We start from the raw sequence: 18,390 nt of genomic DNA on the forward strand, positions 1-18,390 counted from the left end.
ATCCCCACAAATTCCTCCATCGTTCATTCAAAGTTGACTTCACTTGTGTGTTTCAAATTGGGACAACCCTTTGGGATGTGCAAAGTTTGATTTTTGCCTCTTTTCTCCTCTTCTTCTTGCTGGAGTGGATATTTTAATTGCTCTGAAATGAGCATACAGATTTCTGAAGTGCTCAACACCATTCCATCTTACCACATTTGATGTCACTGCAGGGCCACAGGGCGAAAAATGCAGATGGATTTACAGAAATAACAATTTCGCCACCTCTGGAGCCTCTGTAATTAAAATTGCCAGTAGTATACATTGTTCTAAGTATTTTCATGACAAACAAAAATAAATCAGTTCAATATCAGTTCTGGTCTTCGTTCTTTTAAGCTCACTGTAGGCACATTTGGCCCATGACTAAGTGCGTTATAAGGCTCCTGAAATATTCAAAATCTATGTTCATGTCTTGATAATGGATCAACAAGCCATTTGAAATTAAGCCATCTGCCAATAACATGAGATGACTTGAGCAATCTAAGACAAAAGTCCACTCTAACAGTCTTTTAAACTTCTGAAAAAATACCTGTACAATATTTTAATAAAATAATTTTGTTTATGAAGCACATAATGTCTAATAGTTCTGTGGGCCCATGTATGGCTATGCATTTTCACTGGAAAGGACATATATCATTAGGTTTATAAATAAGGAACAAAAATCTGCCTGTTGCTCTGGGGAAGGTCAAGTAAAATGTCCCCTGGAAGCCCTATTCCCTTCTCTTGTCACGCAGTGGCGAAGCAAGAGACACCCAGCGCCGCTGTACCCCCAGCCTGGCTGTACCCCCCAGCCCCACTGTTCCCCCCAGCCCCACTGCTGCCCTCGGGCTTCCTCTCCGCATCTAGCTACAACCGCTCTGTAAACGTGTGAACGTGTGTGCAGGTCATGGCAGCCACGTTCCTGCTCCCCACTTACAAGCAAAATTTACTAACAAAAACTCAACTGCTAGGGAAATTTATTTTTCTGTAGAAAGAAGAAAAGCTCATTGTCTGGCTTAAATAATTCTTCTAGCTATGGCAGCAGAACCAGCTCTGCAAAAAAGAAATAAGTTATTGCAAAGGACTGAGAGCAAACACAGGCAAGTTGCCTTATGCTTAAATTATATATTGTTCCCATTTATTTTTGTTTTGCTGTGTCTTGTGTATTGGCTGTTAAACAAAAACACACTAGTGGTTTAAATTCCTATTCAAACTATGCTGATTCTTTACTATTCTTCCAAAATTTACACAGTGCATTTAGCTACTTTTGGCGGAGAAATCCTTTTGGTGGAGGTAGAAAAACAATGAACTGTGGTGAAAAAACAGCTCTGAAACGTCAGAGAATTTTCATGGATGAAAAATAAAATCTTTTCATATTACATTCTTACCCTTTTCTCACTGGTACCATGACACTCAAAAGAGATTGCTAAGCTTTTATTTATTGACATAAGAGCTATTCCAAATCTTACCAAAACCAATGGAGAGTTCATCCATTAAATTAGATGATGTATATGTCAGGCTGTTCAAATGTGAGATGGGGATAATGAGAATGCAGCATCTGTTCAAAACTTGAAATATGGGGAGAGGGGAAATAGAAAAATCCTGTCATGTTTTCTTCTCATTCCCTTTGGTGAAAGCTTTTGCTTTTTCATTTGTCCACCGATGAGGATGAAGAATGGCTTTCTTTGATGAGGTGAGGCTGAGGACTTGAGATGAAAGGGAGGGAAGATGAGCCATAACTGGAACCAGAGTGTAGGAACAGCAACAGCAGTCAGAGCAACTCCAGACACTTACACCGAATCACAAGGTGGTGTGTAGCACCTGGTCCTTTCTTCCTACGTAGCTTAAAGGCAATTCATAAGAATGCTGAAGAATGTCACTTTGGGCTTTCACCACTGCTTATATGAAAATTCTCCATCTTGCACTTCATTATGGCTTTGAAACATTAACCCCTTCTTCAGGGCAACAGACTAATATTCCACAATCATGTTAAGACTACAGCAAGATCTAGAAGGCCAACGGTACCCTGGGCGGCATTAGGAAAAGTGCTGCCAGCAGGTCGAGGAAGGTGATCCTTCCCCTCTACTCAGCACTGGTGAGACACATCTGGAGTGCTGTGTCTAGCGCTGGGCTCCCCACTGCAAGACATGGACACACTGGAGCGAATCCAGCAAAGGCCCACAACAATGATGAAGGATCATCTGGCATGCAATAGTGAGTTGAGAGAGCTGGGACTGTTCAGCCTGAAGAACAGAAGACTCAGAGGGATGTTATCAATGTATACAAACAGCTGAAAGGGAGATGCAGAGAAGATGGGGCCAGGCTGTTCTCTGTGGTGCCCAGTGACAGGACAAGATGCAATGGGCACAAACAGAAACACAATTCTGTATGACTATAAGAAAAATCTTTTTTACTGTCGAGGTGGTCACACACTGGAACTGGCTGCCCAGAGAGGCTGTGGAATCTCCATCCTTGGAGATATTGTAAACCCAACTGGACACAGCCCCGGGCAACCTGCTGTAGCTGACCCTTGTTACGAAAATACGCAGCTGGCCCATGTTGACTAAGGAGAGAGGCTAGGATGCAAAGCATCAAATTATAAGAGTAATTCTTTTATTCATGTGCATGAGGTGTCCCATCCAAATTGGGGCACCCTGAATGTAGTTTTACAAATGTTTCAAGCATTCAGGTGCAATATGATTTTACTAATTGTTACTTAACAAACACACTGTACTGTTAACTAATCGTAGTAAAACTTTGCAAAGCAACTACATTTTTATGGTGTCATAATCCACCTGCTTCTCTACTGATCTGACGGCCCTGGAGTCGGTCTTGCTATAGTTACTTATCTATGATGACAGACAATGGGAGGGTTTCAAAAGCATGTTAGAGGGGCTAGGATGCTGGCCTTATCTTGGTTGTCCAGGGGAATCTTTTATCCTTCATGAACAGCTTTTAAGATTCCAAGAAGCAAAGTCCTTATCTCAGGGGCTAGGCTGTCCTTCTCCTTATGATGAGCTGGGGTCCTTTAGTTTGCTTAAGCATGGCTATTCAGATTACAATGTAAACTATATATATATATATTTTTAAGGAAAGTTAATAGATTTTTTTACTGTAAAGATTAATTGGTGTAATAGGGAATGAGATTTTCCTAACACCCTGCTTTGAGCAGGAGTTAGACTAGATGATCTCCAGAGGTACTTTCCAGCCTCAGACACGCTGTGATTCTGTGAGCACAGGGAGGGAGATGATTAGTAGGCAGTTCCCAGAAAAAATTACACTAGCAGTTACAACACAATGAGTTCATGCTAATGTGAAAAGAATGTATGCTGCCATTAACCACCCCCTTGAAACACGTATAGCCAGATATGAAGGCATAATACAAGCACAGCACTGTGCATGTACCTCCATGCTTTACCTGTAGAAAGCTGAATGTTGAAAAGGAAACAGCTCATTGTTTTATAATCTCAGGTTAAAAAATGTTTTTCATTTTAAGTAGTTTAATTCTTTTTTATTTCTTTTTGCCTTACTTGGATGAAATACAATCACATATTTTCTATGGACTTTCTTCAGTGTTAGCATAATTCCTTTGGAAATCTGTCACCACACTGCTATCAATGCATCATACATCTTTTTGGGAGCTAGAGGGCAATGGCTTCCCACAGGAGATGGCAGGAGGTTCTGGGTAACTATGCTTGTGACAGGGAGAAGAAGAAAGGGAAAGGAGCTAATATTAGTAAATACTTTTTCTGTCAGACACATGAATTGAGCATGTCCCAGATGACTCGTACATTTGAAGGGGAACTGATTCCTCAATCCTGCCTGCTATAAGAGGCTTCCTTATTTATAACAGCTACTTTCTAGGTAGCTAAATGGCCTTGTTGAGAATATTCTTGCAGCCAACCAAAGACTTTTTTTTTAATGCCATTGTATTAGAATGCCCTTGAACAGCAAGTCATGCTGTATTTTTGAGTATATTCTCTACTCACACATGAAAAACTGCAGAATGTTGTTCACAAGCTTCTCTTAAAAACATCGAAGTGCAGGATCCAATCTTTATCACTGGCTGACAGTTTAACAATCCATGTCAGTCTATACAGAAATGTTTGCTCAACAAGTAGTTCTTCATAAAGACTCCTGAGTGTATGAAATGAGCCCAGCTCCTACAGATTAGAAGCCCTGCTCCCTTGCTGCCTTTCAGAACGGCAGCAGAAGTTTCCAAACACTTCACAGACAGATATAAAGGGATCACATTGTAAGCAACAAAACAGATGCAGCCTTGGGATGGAAAGTGACAGTTGTGCTGTGTCGTTAAAATAATAAGGAAAAAAGCAAAGGATCATTTCTTGATTAGAATCTGTGGTAAATAAACAATAGACCAGGAGCGTAGAAGACAAATAAAAGATTAGACATCTAAGGAGTCCGTTCAAGTATAAATTTGCATCACAGTTCAGTTAAACATGCAATGCAAATACCAGCGTGTTGGAAATCCTGCTCCACCTAAAAAGATAACATGTATGTATCTCTTCAGGCTATGTGCTGCGTTCCAGGGCAAAGTACAAAGCTGCTGGTCAGAGTGGATCTCATAACTCAGAGACAATATTTAATGTAGAAATATTAGGGCAGGGTTTCTGAACTAAAGCACCTCTATATAGTAGCATACCCTGACCAAAAATGAACACATTCTTATTTAGAAAAGTGCTGTCTAATGTCAATATGAGATTTTCATCAAGGTATATTTTTTGTGTTTCCTGTAGTTCTAAAAAGTAGCTTCTATATAATTTTTTTTTTCCATTTTAATAGTAAATGAATAAGGTTATTTTGCTAAGTCAAAACAAAAGCTTACCTGGCAGAAAACCAAAATTGTGTTGAACATCATTCATGTATTTTCCTTAGAGCTACACTTTCCTCTTTAACTTCACTTAGCTGATTTTTTATTTTTATCAAAACATATTCAATTCAATACCTGGTTTTCAAGCACTTTCCAAGTCCTTTAAACCTGTCATGCTTAGTCCAATCCACAAGTTGTATCTAAAAGTACAGAACATTCCAATTACATTCAGATATTCCAGATCACTATTCCAAGCAGCAGGCTAGGAGAGTTATAAAACTGGATTCCATTTGAAATTCCTTTCAAGAGTGTCTGAAAGGTATAGCCAGATGAGAAAAGTCTTTGAGAAGCAACATAAATGAGAAAAAAAGGTTTAGAAAAGGGCTAAAAATGTTTTATTTTGGTAGGAAAAGATACCAAGAAAGGTAAAATAAGTCTTCTACTGTGTAGAAATAGTTCTTCTAATAAAAGGGGCTGTGATCACTTTTTCTGCATCTCTAATAAGACAAGGAAAAGGAAAGACCTACTTAATGTATATAGGAGGGCAACAAACCTGGTGAAAGGGCTGGAAGGAATGTCCTGTGAGGAGCGGCTGAGGACTTTGGGCTTGTCAAGTTTGGAGAAAAGGAGTCTGAGGGGTGACCTCATCGATCTCTACAGCTTCCTGAGGAGGGGACGTGGAGAGGGAGGTGCTGAGCTCTTCTCCCTGGTATCCAGTGACAGGACATGTGGGAATGGTTCAAAGCTGTGCCAGGGGAGGCTTAGACTGGACCTTAGGAAGCATTTCTTTACCAAGAGGATGGTCAAACACTGGAACAGGCTTCCTAGAGAGCGGTTGATGCCCCAAGCCTGTCAGTGTTTAAGAAGCATTTGGACAATGCCCTTAGTAACATGCTTTAACTTTTGGTCAGCCCTGAAGTGGTCAGGCAGTTAGACTAGATGATTGTTGTAGGTCCCTTCCAACTGAAATAGTGTATTCTGTTCTGTTCTATTCCATTCCATTCCAGTCCAGTCCATTCCATTCCATTCCATACCACTCCGTACCATTCCATATCATTCCACATCAAATAGGTTGTGTCTTCTGAGAGGTCTGAAGGTTTATTCCCTTGAGACACCTGATAGCCCAGCTTCCCCCAGTTCTCTGACCCCCAAGTGCCTTGGACACAGGTGTTCAGTGCTGACCACACAGCTCAGGGGAAGCCTAAGTATACAATGGGATCCAGCCCCTCAAGGGTCCTTGCTGCCTGTCTGCACTGCTACCAGCACTCAAGCCAGTTAATTCAGCTAGGGTTGCACAACCTGCAGTCATAGCAGCATGTATCTCCACAAAAAGACTACTGAGCTTCAGCACCCATCTCCATCTACCTGACAGCATAGAAGGGGCAGAGTGCCAGTTGTCAACCATGCCTGTTCAGGAAACCAGGAAAAAAAAAGAGTATTCAAGAAATGTCTCTGCTCTAACTTAATCAGTCAAGGATATCATCTACTTAGGAGTTACACCACAAGGAATATGAATAAGGGCTGTGATGTATAATTTTATAACAAAAGGCATAAACAAAGAGGGAAATTGTGAGGGTGGGAAAGGATCTGTGCATTTCCTAGACAGGCAGCTAAGCAGGTAAGAGCAGTGTTTCAGATCACAATGCCCAAGCCTTTTAAGCAGTCAGTTACCTTATGAAAGATAACAGCAAAGAACAAGGCAAGTTAGGAGCAGTCAGAGCCATTTCACAATTACCTATTAGAGCCTTCCCATACTTTGACTGACATTGCAGAACACAAAAGAATATGCATAACAATTTCAGCTGTTGTTTGTGTAGATTTTGGTAGCCTGCAAATGCACATGTCCTTGTAAATATGTGGGTGTACAGCACCTTCCACTCCTTCCACTGGTATGGTCTGGCCCGTGCTAGTAAGGAGCTCAAGCAACCTCACCGAAAGCTGACCAGATCTGATCTGTCCATAGACTAAGCTGAAATACAAGAGTGCTTCAGTTCCTTGGACCACCTCACCACACAATCATAGAGTGCAAGAGAAGAGGCCAGAACTCAGGGAAGGATGATATTGCTTCAAACCCCAGTGAGATCACAAGCTGCTGGGGAATGTCAGGTTAAGAGCCATCTGTTAAATGTTGGTGAAGGGAAGGAATGGTGGTCACATCAGCCTGTACGACACAGCTCAGGGAAACACAGTACCATGCCATGCAATCAGGAAATAGCCAGCAATTTAAGAAAATGAAACTAACACCCACAGAGCGGCTCAACAGATAACTGACCCACAATAATCAAAGGAGTACAGCTGCTCTTTACATGAGGGCTAAGGTTATGTAGCTACAGGCTTATGCCTGTGGAGATTCCCTCAGGCTGTGAGTTCATCAGAGTGCACAACCAAGCAAGGCTGCTGTGAGTCCCAATCTGAACATCAGTTCTGCTGGCTGATAAACCAAGGACTACGCAGAAATGATCTATGAGCCTACTGCTCCTAAAAGACTAGAGGTCCTGCTGTCTCTGGGCTGGCTGCTATTAGCATTACAGTGCTTGAAGACTCTTCCCCAGGGAAAAGGATTGATTGCAGTTCACTCAATTTTCCCTATTCAGCAACTGAGAATTTAAGTAAATATCAGGGGAGGTATCTTCCTGTGGGCCAGTGGCAGCAGGCAGAAAAACGTGAAAACTACATTTCAATATCACCATGTGAAGAAGAATTTGGAATTAATTCTCAAGAGATGGGCTGCAGTAAAGATAAATTGATAGAAAAGATGGGAATTTGTTCCAATATTCTACTACATGATCAGAAACATGAATACACACGATACAAAGCTCTTCATATCATTCATGCATTGATAGCATCTCACTGCCTAACAGAATTGAAACTAACCTATGAATTGCCTGAAAGTGAAATTACATTGCAGTTATTGAACAAAGATTTATTTTATAAGACTTCGTTAAAGCAAGACAAACTTACGATATACAAACTCTGCTGATTACTAGAACAGGGCAATGAGTCAGACACATTGTTTTCCCCCTTAACTGAAGCCATCCATAGGGAAGAGAAGTGTGGTAACATGGAATATGTGTTAAAACAAGCATCTGCTAGATTTGAGCAAAATGGTTACATTTGCTGAGCCTTAGCAAGATACTTCTACATTAAAGAAAGGAAATTTGACTCTGCATCATACTGGGCCAAAGCAGCCAAACAAAGGGTACAACACAATTCATACATATCAGACACACCAGGTCAAGTCTTTAAAAGTAAGCCAAGATACCGTGTAGAGTGTAAAGCAAAGAGTGCAGTCCTGACAGCTGAGGAACTGAAATACTTGCTACAGCTTGCTGAGAATGCTTCACAGGCTTTCAGAGAATCTCAGTGGCAAGCTGAAAATGCAGACAATGAACAATATTTGCAAAAAGCTTAAAAGAAAGTTTCAAACTGCTGGTTATCAGGGAAAGATAGCAACTGGTCTTTATGTTATTGGTGTCCTTTGGCATGTACCTTTTTTCAGCAAAAAAGACTTGCAGTGTAGAGAAAACATGACAAAGTATCTATCAGGAAATAGCGTTTTGAATGTAGATAACTAAAACAGAGAGTGAAATGTTCACGGTTCTTGAACATTATTCCAGCTTTTTATGTAATTTGCAATCACAGTTGAAAAGGGTGTTTGACTTTTTTGAAGACTACTTTGTGTTTATCAAAAACGGACCAATGAAAAAAAAAATTGTAGAAGCTAAATTGTGTAAGAAGGTTCAAGAATGTTTTACCAAATACACAGAAATATTTTGTGATTTCAGTTTTGAGCAACTGAAAGGTAAACAGGTCTCAAAGTGGCCCATGTCTCAGTGTATAGAAGCATGCAGCGATACCATGGAGGTCCATATTAAATAGATTTTATTCTTTTGTGGTGGGTCTGCTTCTGCTTTATGTAAAATTGTTCCAGTTTGGTCATTCCTTTCCTTATAAATTTCAATAGTTCCTTCCAGTGATAGATATCTTATCAACTTTGATCCTCACAAAAATAGGCAATTTAAATGCTTAAAGTGGTCATTGGTAGAATTGCCTTCCTCATGTATAAAACTGCCTGCTATGTTTAGACACAATTAATGTTCCAAAAAAGGAAAAGATATTGGTGTGAAGCACCACAAATATAAAGTTACTACTGTTTGGGGGTGCAAGCGTTGCACTTTGCACTATATGCATATGATTCATGAAAACCAGAGGAGTTCAATGGAATTAATTGCCTGAAAGAGGTCTGTGGGATGGCTCTTTCATCACCCCGCAAGTCCTCTTTGCTCTTTGTGTCAGGCAAGGAGGCAGGCAAAAATATGTGACATCTCAACAGGTTAGTAAAAACAAATTGACAAAAAGAAAAAGAATAAAGCAGCGGACCATTCTGTTCTAGTGCAGCTCTTCTTTTAGTTGTAAACATGGATAAGGATTTTTATTACATAATCCAGATGGCTTTTTAACTCTAGACAAAATATATTTTTCTCAGCAAGAATGCACACTTCATTTTAACCTGTATCCACTTTGTTTCTAAAAGTATAATTTTATTTCAGATAGGGTGCTATAGGATCAATTTTCATGCTAATTCATTATTTGTTCTAGTTAGGGCTCAGGATATCGCTATACAACTTATCAATGACTAAAGTATTTACCCTTCCAAATATTTACAGCAAATAATTTGCTATGACTTCATGGCAATTGAAGACTTCAGTCTTCACCTCAGTCAGGCACATCTCATAAGTATTTTTATGTGCTCAAACTCATCTGAGCTGTGTGGCTTGTTCATTGGCATTGCCATGGGCAACCTACACCAGGGCAGGGGCACACCTGAGGGACTGCAGCCCCATGGGTGACCCACACCAGGGCAGGGACACCTGTTAGGGACTGCAGCCCATGGCTGACCCACGCCAGGGCAGAGGAAACAAGAAGGAAGGAGGAGCAAAGAAGCAGAAGAAAAGAATCAGAAGCAAGGAGTGGCAAAAAAATAAACCACTACACACTGAGATCAACCTGCTCCACTGCAGGTGTGTCGCCTTGGCAGGGGGATTGGGAAGGACAGAGCATAGCTGAAAACAAGGGGAGTTGCAGATAGGAAGGGGAAAGAGAAGTGTTGGACTGAAGCTTAGCCTGGGGAAAGGGGAATAAAGGCATTTCCTTAAGTGTTTGCTTAGTTGTCTGTCTGCTTGGTTTCTCAATACCCAATCAGTAATCAAACATTTATGTTAGTTGGCAATAAATTAAGTGAAAGTCCGCAAGAAGTTGAGACTGTTTTGCCCGCAACATGTGTTCATTTACTAATAACACTTGGGATCTGGCACAGTGTATTACATGTGAGTAAACTGTGTGAGTTTACAGAAATACAGATTTTATTATTTGTACATATCAGGCTATTTGTTATAAAATTGTATTTTTATCAGCAGTAGCTCATTAATAAATACAGATATTTGATAACAACCTTAACTGCACAGTGTGGAACTGTATTTGATCATATATGTTACACACAAAGGCTGTCAGAATTGCTTTTTACAAGTATTTCCTATTTTCCATTACTGTGTAAGACCATTTTTAATGGCTCATAACTTTGTTAACCTTTGTATTTTGAAAACTAAGCTCTCCCATGTGAAATATCTGCCTCAGATGTATTTTGTGTTAATTAAAGCCAAAGGGCTCAGTAGCTTCCAAGTGTGAGGTCAGGAAAAAAATATGTTGTATTGCCCATGTTAACTAACTCTACCAGCTTTTTACAGCACACTCAGGAATTCTTTGGAGTGGTGTTTAAAAAAGGGTTTAGTCTGGTTGGAGAAGAAAGGTAGGCGTGAGGGGACATTTGTCTGCACAAGCCTAATTTTATAAAGTTGCGAGGCCTGAAAATACTGCCATTTATATATGGGCAGATGAAAACTCAGGTTTTAGCAGCAGAGTTTATACACAGGTAACAGCCCCAGAAGTTGCAGGTCTGGGCTGTGATGGGCCAAGTCAAAGCTAAGAGCTCAGCCCTGCATTGTCAGTGCTGAGTCTAGAAACCTGGATGAGACAACCTGATACAACCTGGTTGTACAGGAGCCAGGTCTGCAGGAAGGAGGAGCGGCAGTGAGGCCCAAGCAGCTATTTGATTTTCACAAACCATTGAGATGCTATCTCAGCAGCTCCCTCCGGTGTGCAGTCCAACTGATGGAGCAGCCAGGGTCCCCGCTGCACCCAAGCAGCATTTGTGGACTGTGAACTGCTGTGTAGGAAGAGGAACAGAGGAATCCTCTCCTGGAGGAGTGCAAGGCCTGCAAAAATCAGTTTAGGGGGTGGAAGTTAAGAATACTGAGGAACCTTCTCTGTCTAAAATCAGAGTTTACAGAACATGGAGGGGGCTTCACAACTGGAGATAGAAAGGAAAATTTCCACTAAGGAGATCTTAGGGGAAATAGACTGGAGCACAGCTGCTAAGATTTAGGATGAGAACAGTGGCAGGGTCTAGACTAGGCAAGAGGGAACAAGAACCAAGAAACAGATATCAGAAGGTGATGGGACAATAGGCAGATATGGAGAGCCATAATGCTCAAGGGAAAGAAGCTCAATGGAACAAAAAACCACACAAGAGGGCAGGGCAGGGAAAGGAAAAGTAAGGTCAGCGGCTGGCATGCATACTAAGAATCATAGCAGCTGATCGAGCCACAGAAAAGGTGTGCACATGGGTGTGCAAAGTCCCTCAGCTCTATGTCTGAAGGGGATTGTACTTCCTACAGGAATACTTCCTGGGCTGAAGACTCTCCAGATGTGCTGCCAGAGCAGGGACTGTAGGACTTCTGAGGTAAGACAGAAGAAATAGAGATTCTCTGGAAAAGAGAATGTGGAGGAGGACACGCTGTCTTCTAATAGATAAAAGGCTGCTGCTAAGAAACTGCTAAAAAGGTAGGAAAATGTTCTCCAGGACCAAGGTGCACATGGAGTGAGGGTAAAAACATAGCATAGGAAAAATTCATGCTATACCTCGGGGGAAAAAAAAAAAAGTATCAGTAAAAGTGATGTACTGGTATAGACTGGAACATCATGGGAATCTGTCTTTGCAGGTCTCGAAAAATGGAGTAGGCAAACATTTGAGATAGATTCAATAGTTGTAAATCATCCACTCTAGAATAACCCAGAGGATCTCTTAAGCTCTTTTTCAGACTTACTTTCCATGATCGTTAGAAAAGAAATGCCTGCTAGGATCAAAATCCCCTGTGTAGGACTGCCCTTCCTTAAATGCTTCATGCATCTACCCAGTCTCCCATCAATTTTCTGTGGCTTTGCAGGCATTGGAGCAAAGGCCTGCGTACCCCAAACCCTCCCCATTGCAAAGATACTCAGATGGCACCTGACCGTAAAGAGACATACCAAAAAGTCCCGCTTCCTTGTATATCCCTGAGGAGCCAAACCAATGTGGAGAGATAGATTATGGGAGCACAGCACAATCAGCTACAGACTGTAGAATTAGCTAAATTCTGCACCACTTGTTTGTTGGATTACAGCTAAGACTATTCCTGCAATGTGATTTTATCATCACAAACACCTTTTTTTTAAAAATTACCTCTCCTACCTGTGCAGTATTTTAATAGCTCATACCTAAAAGGGAACAAAAAAAAGTTACAAACCAGACCCTCAAAATCATGAGATATACATCTTGAATTAAATTGAATTATAAAATATGGGTTTTACTGTTTTTTGGCTTGAAACGACTCTGTCTTCTTTTGCCAATGTGTGTGATAGTTTCAGATTAAATGTCAATTTATGCAAAAAAGTGTGCTTCCCTCTGCCCATATGAATGGAGATTCCACTTACTGTCTGTACACCCAAAGAGGAGTGCAAGTGCCTCCTCTCCTAAGACAGCGTGCCAACTGTACATTTCCTATTACTGTATTAACTCTTTCCCCTTGTACTTTCCCACCCGATTTCATTATTTACCTGCTGTGCCAAAGCTATAGAACACAAGTGGGAAGTGAGACCCAAGAACACAATGCAACTTCTTTATGTATCAAATTTTCCAAGTATTTCTCAATGAAGACTCAAGTGAACTCCAGGGATCTTTACATGTAAAATCTTTACAACATCAGAATGTAAACTAAGAGCTGAGGAAAACCATAATACAACCACATTTCTTTACTGTTTTACCTATATAGAGAATATTAACCCTCATTTCTACATGTACAAGTCTCACATTCAAAGTATTTTAAGAAATCTTTCATTGGTCTCATTTCATTTCCATGAACTACTTAAATATATTATTATTTAATAGACATCATATGTCAAATATTTAAATAGCTAAGTCCTAAGTTTAATCCAGATATACAAAAATAATTATTTCCTATATTAAGCATATTCCACTGTTGCTCCAGAGTATACTTTCTTTCTGGAAATCAAGCCATATTCTCTCTCCTTCATTTTCTTACCATACTTTTATTTTTGTCTGGACACTTCTCTTCTGTCTATCTCCAAAAAAGATGTGAAGGCTCAGGCAACAAAGGTAGCATAGACCTTTATACTGCTTAAATAACTGCTCCCATCCCTGTTGTATGGCCAAGTGAAAAGGGCAAGTCCATTTCTAACACAGTTTGAGCTATCCTTTCTCTATATTGTAAACATAAGAAGCATATAGCCTTTCCTCTGAAATGATTGTAAGACTGTTCAAACAAATCAATTGGGTATAACGTGCAGTTTTTCTGAAATGTTCACACTGAACTTTCATTGCAGGATATCCAATATAATTTGCAGTGTGTATATTTGTATATATACATATATCATATGCATATATGGTATACATACTGTGGTACATATACCACAGCTGTTCTTCCTAGTTCGATTTTAACCTGGAGTTCTAGATTATCTTTGTAATTTTTCTCACTACGCTGGCAGCTCTGAATTAATTTTTCTCCTGCTTAATCTAGAACTGCTAGTGGTGGGGAACATGGTGAGAAGATACTGAGCCATGGGGAGCAGTCTAGCTGTATTGATATAATGTTGCATACAAATCTTTTCTAAAGGAATTTACCAACCTGAGACCAGCCCCACATGAATGTATCCGTGACTAAAGACGCAACAGAACAGAGTGACCATACCCCACACAGACGTACATGAGATGTACATGACATTGCTCCTGCACTCATGAATCATGCTCATTTGAGGGATTATGCTATGGAGGAGGTAGCTTGCTCTGGGATCCACACAAACCGTAGCAAAGCTGCTCAGCAAGAACTACCTTCACCTCCTGCTCCTTCTTCTCCTCTTCCTAGCCTTTCTTCCATGGCATCTCTGACTGTGAAATGACCAGAAATGCTTTCTTCCCACTCATTCCTCCAAAATCTTGGACCTGCGCAAATGTCCTGCCTGGATGCCACTTGCAGCTGACCCATTATGGAGGAGAACGAGACACACTTGGCAAACCAAGTGTGTCAAATCACTTGTGCCAGGTTGCAGCCATGGAGGTCCCCTGATAGTAATAAACATGCTCAGCTTGTCACAGAGCTTCCTAGATCCTCAGATCCTGGACCCAGGATGAAGACAAATTTAGCATCATGGCATTTTAAATGTATTCCTGGGGAAAGCATGCACAGAAGACCTCTCCTAGATGGTCAACATTGGAAAAGATTCCACCTGCCTCTTAGAGGCAGAGATGAAAATTATTTTGGTGGTTCTATCTTCTCTGCAGTTCTTCCAACTCCTGCTGATGCCACAGACCCATCCCTAGACATTCAAAGACAAAGATTAGATGGCTTTATTGCTACACTCCCCTCCTTTGACAATGCAAAGAATACATCTATGAAAATGAAAGATTTTCCTCTTCTCATCATACACAATTCAGTGTTGAAGTATGTGGCAAGAGTATGTCTTTCCTCTTTAGAGGCCATTGTGATTACAGCCTGTGGTGGATTGACCCTGGCTGGAGGCCAGGTGCCCCCTAAAGCTGCTCTATCACTCCTCTCCTCAGCTGGACAGGGGAGAGAAAATGTAAAAAAAGGCTCATGGGTCAAGGTAAGTACAGGGAGAGATTGTTCACCAATTACTGTCACAGGCGAAACAGACTCAACTTGGGAAAATTAATTTATTACCCAATCAAATCAGAGTAGGATAATGAGAATAAAATCAAATCTTAAAACACCTCCCCCCACCCCTCCTTTCTTCTCGGGCTTAACTTTACTCCCGATTTTCTCTCCCTCCTCCCCCCTGAGTGGCACAGGGGGACAGGGAATGGGGGTTGCGGTCAGTTCATCACACGTTGTTTCTGCTGCTCCTTGCTCCTCAGGGGGAGGACTCCTCACACGCTTCCCCTGCTCCAGTGTGGGGTTCCTCCCACAGGAGACAGTCCTCCATGAACTTTTCCAGCGTGAGTCCTTCCCACAACCTGCACTTCTTCACAAACTGCTCCAGCGTGGGTCGCTTCCACAGGGTGCAGACCTTCAGGAGCAAACTGCTCCAGCGTGGGTCCCCCACGGGGTCACAAGTCCTGCCAGCAAACCTGCTCCAGCATGGGCTTCCAGCAGGGTCACAACCTCCTTCAGGTGTCTCCATCTGCTCCAGCAGTCCTCCACGGGCTGCAGGTGGATATCTGCTCCAGCATCAACCTCCATGGGCTGCAGGGGGACAGCCTGCCTCACCATGGACTTCTCCATGGGCTGCAGGGGAATCTCTGCTCTGGCACCTGGAGCACCTCCTCCTTCACTGACCTTGGTGTCTCCAGAGCTGTTGCTCTTTGTTGGGGTTTTTTTCTCATACAAATGTGTGCGAGACTTAAAAGACTCAGGACTGAAGTAAACTCAAATATCGGTGAAATGGAAAAATAAGGCAGGAGAAATTTTATCACAAATGATATCTGGGCTTATCTACAGGTCCAATGAGGCAGGTGATGATGGAGTCTTGCGTGGCAGGAGCAACCAAGATGATTCAGATAAAAATGCAGCAATAGTGAAACCCTGAGGAGACCCCAGTGCTAGGCAGGCCAGGAGCAGCCCCAGGCCGAGGGAAGGCTGTGGGAGGAAGGCCCTGAGGAAGAGGCTGCTCCCTGCCAGCAGCCACCACACACTTCACCCGTACGAGTGCTGAACGAGACATGAACCTAGGGGCTTTTGTTACGTGCAACGACTCGTGTTTACACACACAAAAAAAAAAAAAAAAAAAAAAAAAAAAAAGAGAGAGAAAGAAGCAGCAGCCAAGGATATTGAATTCTTAGCCGCGAAGAGAAAAAAGGAAAAGAACCGAGCGCCCGGCCTGTCGGCTCCGGACACAAAATGGCAGGAGGGCGGGAGCTGCGGGGGAGCCGCGGCCCGCCCGCCCCTCAGGCTCTCCGCGGCGGTGCGGGCGGCGGCCAGCAGGCGGCGCTGAGGCTCCGCGCCCGTCGCGCTGCGCCGTCCGCTGCAGGCCGCGGGGGCTTTGCGTGGGCCGCGCTTCTGCGCCACGGTGGCGAGCGTCCCGTCGAACGGACAGAGGCGAAGGGGAAGGCGCCGCTGCCTCCGCTGACGCCAGCGGGACGAGACAAGAGAGGCACTTTGGTGGCCATAGACAAGAGACCACTCGTCCTGCATGAGACAGAGAAGGAAAAGGCCGTCCGTGTGTGGTGGGGAGCCTCCTCAGGGGAAGTCCCACGGCTGTGGGGAAACTGCTTCCAGAAGCTGCACAAGAGCAAAATCCATCCCGAGTGGGACAGGGCCTTCCCCTTCCCGACCACCTCGTTCCTGCGTGACAAACCCGCATGAGGGTAACCACCAGTGGTGTCGTGAGGGGACTGACCGTGGACCTGTCTGAGGGTGTCACCTGTCCGTCACTGCCACAGTGTTGGCAGATGCTGAGCAGAAGGACCAGAGGCCGATGGGGCTGCAGTGGACAACCTGGACTTCATCCAACCACAAAACACCCACGTGGGGTGCTTCATACAGGGCCCGATCCAGGCAGCAGTGTGGCAAGAGTTAATGCATCCTGTGTGAAAGACTGGACAGGAGTGTCTGGGTTCAGCTGGAGGGACTTGCCATTGCCTAAGGGGACCAAGGAGAGCCAGCATCACAAGGAGTCTCTCACTTTTGGTTGATCCCAGCTAGAAGTACGACCCACCCTCCAGTGAGGGGAGTATTGGCTGTGACAAATCCGTATTGCTTTAATTCGAGGACTGCTGCAGAAAGCTTTTTCTGGTTTCCCTTTGCCTATTGGAACCACAAACCTTCAGTTTATGTAACCTGTCACAAGACAAATTCTGACTTCCTCGTCGTAGGCACTTGCTTGTTCCTGGCTGTTGCTTAAAAGCACAGAATGAAAAACATTCTCTTTCCTACTCAGCAGCTGTGTTCCCTGAGAGGAGCTTAGGGCTCCACCACTTCTTGTTGAGCCAAACTGAAGCACCAGCTTCAGTGCAGCTATGGCTGCGTTGGGAGAGGTCTGGCTTTGCAGCAGATGGGAGACTGAAGGAGAAAGTTGCAAAGCAAAGAATGCAGTAACAATTATGAATTAATAATGATAACAATGAGGAGGAGTAAGAGAGAAGGGAAGAAAGAAGATCTGTTCTTGTGCTAGCTTCCTGCCTTCTTCAACGGTAATTCTTGTATTTAAGTCTTGTAACTCAGGGAAATAAGAAAAGAGCACAAACAGACTGTTTTAGTTCAAGCAGTCAAGATGGATCCAGTTTATGCATCTGATGGGATATGTGTGCTCCAATGAAACAAAACATACGAAGAGCTACAAAAAATACCTTAGACATGCTCAATACTATGAATGCAACATTGCATGAGTTACCACCTCATGATAGACTGACCAGTGAACTGCACAGCAAAGAAACGTAAGAAACAACAGCTGAGATCCTTGGTAAAATTCCGATTGGCTTCAGTATATAGGAGATTTCAATATAATGATCCTCAGTGTGGCCACAGGGATCATTTGGAAGTTGCATGTTGGTATATGGACACGCTCTCCCAAAAGGCCAATTAGAAGGCAAAGATAGAGCAGGAATGAGAGTCTCGTTAAAAGGAGAAACCAAATGGCGTTTTAATGTCCTGCCTAGTTAAGCTGTTTGTAACAAGTCTTGGAAGTAGGCTTTCCACAGAAGAGCAAGAAAATACAACTAATCTTTATGGTTAAATTTCTTCAGCCTCCAGTTGTCATGAAAAGGCAAGTATCAAAAGAAAAAAAATGAATATAAAAGCAAAGAGAAATCACCTTTCTTGAGAATGAGCTGAAATGCCAGGGACTTAGGGTCTACAGTGTGCTGATAAGACACACTGATGTGTGAACTTTCCCTCCCAGAGCCATCCATCTCTATTATCACTGCCTGGAGATGGTTCTGTGTCAACTTTGCATCTGCATCAGTAACTCATTCTGTTCAGCCATCTGTTCCACAGACATCAAACTGTTAAGAAGCCCCAGTACAGCACAATCTAGTCCAGTAACACAGAAACAGAAAAGAAAAGAAAAGATCTCATTAACATTTGAATTCACAGGCTCTCCTGCGATACACATACAATATTTTTTATACTGACGTGAACGTGGTAATTTGGTGAGTAAATTCTCAGTTATAACAAAGGGATTAAAATCAAACA

This window comes from Balearica regulorum, chromosome 2, assembly GCF_011004875.1.
Source record: "Balearica regulorum gibbericeps isolate bBalReg1 chromosome 2, bBalReg1.pri, whole genome shotgun sequence".
Classification (NCBI taxonomy): domain Eukaryota; kingdom Metazoa; phylum Chordata; class Aves; order Gruiformes; family Gruidae; genus Balearica; species Balearica regulorum.